The sequence below is a fragment of the Pteropus vampyrus genome, unplaced genomic scaffold (assembly GCF_000151845.1).
Source record: "Pteropus vampyrus isolate Shadow unplaced genomic scaffold, Pvam_2.0 Scaffold353, whole genome shotgun sequence".
NCBI classification, from domain to species: domain Eukaryota; kingdom Metazoa; phylum Chordata; class Mammalia; order Chiroptera; family Pteropodidae; genus Pteropus; species Pteropus vampyrus.
In genome coordinates, this window is record NW_011889134.1 from 1,505,281 (window position 1) to 1,508,226 (window position 2,946).

Consider the following 2,946-nt stretch of genomic DNA (forward strand, 5'->3'; position numbering starts at 1 on the left):
AGCATTTTGTCAGATTATCTTCTTCTTATTAAATCTTACACAGTCAATTGACATAGTATTATCTCCTACAGGATATCACTTTTGCAAATAAAGGTGCTTTCTTTATAGTAATTAAACATTTTTTCTGTGTATCCTGAAGATGATTTTTTTCTATAATTATTCATTATTGTCAGCATTGCCTAACTTTTAAAACTGTTTACTGATTATTTTAGTAGATTGCCTCTCATTTCAGTAACTATAGGTTTAAAAATTTTACAGACAAGTTTCAACAAAATCCCTCAAAATCACTGTCTCATTGAATGGCTTAATGGAATAATTATTCCTATTTCTAAATAGCTTACCTTTTTTCCCCCTCTGTATTCTACATTTAAAAAAACCAAACAGTTAAGCCTTTAAACATGAATGTACGAAATAAGATGCTTCATCTATGCATCTTTCTTCAAGATTGGGTGGAGTCACGGAAAGAGGACTATTTGTGAGGTTTGTAGTGCTGGCAATGTTAAGATATCTGAAGAGAGGGCAAGAGTAAAATATGGCGAAGAGAGAAAATAATTTATTAAAGATGCTCTCTATGACTTAGAATGTCGTTCGCCAGCAGGATGAGTGATGTGTTTGTAGATGGCTGTCATCACTCTGCTTCATCGTCATTTTAGAGACTGCGTATTATAAAGTAAGGGTATAAAACTTATTTTTTCTCTTAAAATTCAAAGCAGAGGCCAATACTTTGGCGATCTCTTAGTTATTGCAGTCAACAGCAGTGACCCAAGAAATCTCTGGAACGTTTTTCATGAGAAATCAAAAATCTACAGGCAAACGGAGGATTTTGATTTTGACCAATGGGGAGAGGACACATTAGGTTCCAGCCACATTTTTAGAGACACTCAAGATTACTTACATCCCATGAGTGATAAGCAAATACAGCAGTCTTTAAAGGTAAAGGAATCCATGCAGATATATGTCGTCAACTTGCCACTTAGGAGCATTCCTGTAGATGGCAATTGGCTTCATTGGATATTGGTGTATGCGTGTATGTGTGAGTGTATATGAACACATGCATGTGCTGTGATGTGTGAATTTATTTTTTTATTATTTATTTATTTTTTTAGGCGTGGCAACCCTTGGTTGACCTCACAGATTGCAAGGACCTTGTCAGTTTACGATCTCTTATTTATTTATTTTTTTCTTTTACGCCTACAGCACCTGGTTTTCCTAAGTGGTCTCCCATCCAAGTACTAACCAGGCCCGACTCTACTTAGCTTCGGAGATCAGACTGGATCAGGCTTGCTCAGGGTAGCATGGCCGTAGATGTGTGAATTTAAATATATAATTTATCCATTACAATTCATTTCTCTGAACCCACATATTCAGAAACTACTAGTTATTTTCAGTCTTCAAAAATGAAATTTTCTTACTCTGATAGTATAATATAGAGAAGTAATCTTGCATTCTAACATTTGAAGTGAGGTTATTGGTGTTTTATCTCCACTTAAACACAGAAACACATCTTTATTTGTCTATCCCTGTGTATGCATCTGTCTAATATGGAGATGTCAAGGGCAGAACTCTCAGGAGATGGTGGATGTGTCTTTGTCTGAGATCTATTACTGACCGGCTGTGCGTCCCAAGAGAGGTGGTTTAACTGCTTTGGACTTCAGTCTCTAAATCTTTACAAGATTTAGATCTATATGATGTCTAAGTCCTCTTGTCATCCTTAAGTTTCAATCATTAGAGCATTTGTAGGAAATAAGAATCTTTTCAAGTTTTTCAAGCTCTAGATCTGCCAATCATTTAGAGGAGCAACATATAAGCATAGAAAATATCACTATATTAATGAGTTTTATAAAATATTTCAGAAATCCAGGCATGGGCTAACTTACATGGTTGCTTCATTTTTGTCATGTTTGTTTTTTCCTCTCTCTTAGGATTAAGTTCTAGACATAAGGACATCTGCAAAAGTTTTTAGGTCTCTTAGAAAAGTATTGACTTACATCAACTACAAGGGAGAGAAAAAATGAAAGAAAAACCTTTTATTACTTCTGAATTAATTCTTAGTGACCAGAAAAGAGAGACGAGAAGGAGAGGAAGACTATTTTTGCTGCTAGAATGAAAGTAAACTAAATTTTTTGCTGGGATTATAATTTTAAAAAAAATTATTCAAAGTTTATTTTGAATGAAATATTTACAGTTATTTTAAGGATTTTGAATTTAAACATTGTTACTCACTCTGGAAAATTTAATTTATATCGAATGAAAACTAAAGAAATCAAGAGAAGAATGTACGGGTAGGACATTCGGAAAAGGTGGGAGCTATTTGCTCAGTTTTGGAGATGATAAAAGTTTGAATATCAATCAAAACTTTTTCTTGTTTATTATAATTAAACTGGCTAGAATTTTTGAGACAGGCAGTGGTAATACTTTGCTGATTAGTTTAAGACGGCATAAACTTTTTGGAAAGCAATTTGGCAACATGCATCAATAATTTAAGAAATTCATAACATTTGACCCAATCATACTACTTAAGAAACTTATCCCTGGGAAAAACTATTAAAAAATGGAGAAAGATTTCTGTTCAAAAGTTGTTTATTATTAGGCTATTTTGAATATCAATCAGTCCCCTGATGTTTTGACTTTGTTCCTTTCCGAGCTAGGCTCTATAATCTAGTATTATAATCTTTCTCTTGCAAATACCTTCCTTCCTCTTGTCTGCCCTTTTTCGATTTCACTCACCTGGCAAACCCTGACACCGACTGAACCCAACTATCTCTTTACTCTTTATCTGTATCTTACCTTGTTGGAGAGAATCTCAATCAGGCCGAACAGTAGTACTATGAATTGATGATTACCAGCCTCAATTTATTAATGTGCTTGATACATATGTCAAATACAGTAACCACTTCTATTCTTCCTCTTGGTGAATTTAAGGACCAAAGTTTCTTTTTTTTTTTT

At 33.9% G+C, this 2,946-nt stretch overlaps 1 pseudogene; it reads right to left on the reverse strand.

The window, feature by feature from the left end:
- Positions 1-1,188: 1,188 nt before the first annotated feature.
- On the reverse strand, positions 1,189-1,307 carry LOC111731203 (annotated as a pseudogene).
- Between the last annotated feature and the right edge of the window lie 1,639 nt (positions 1,308-2,946).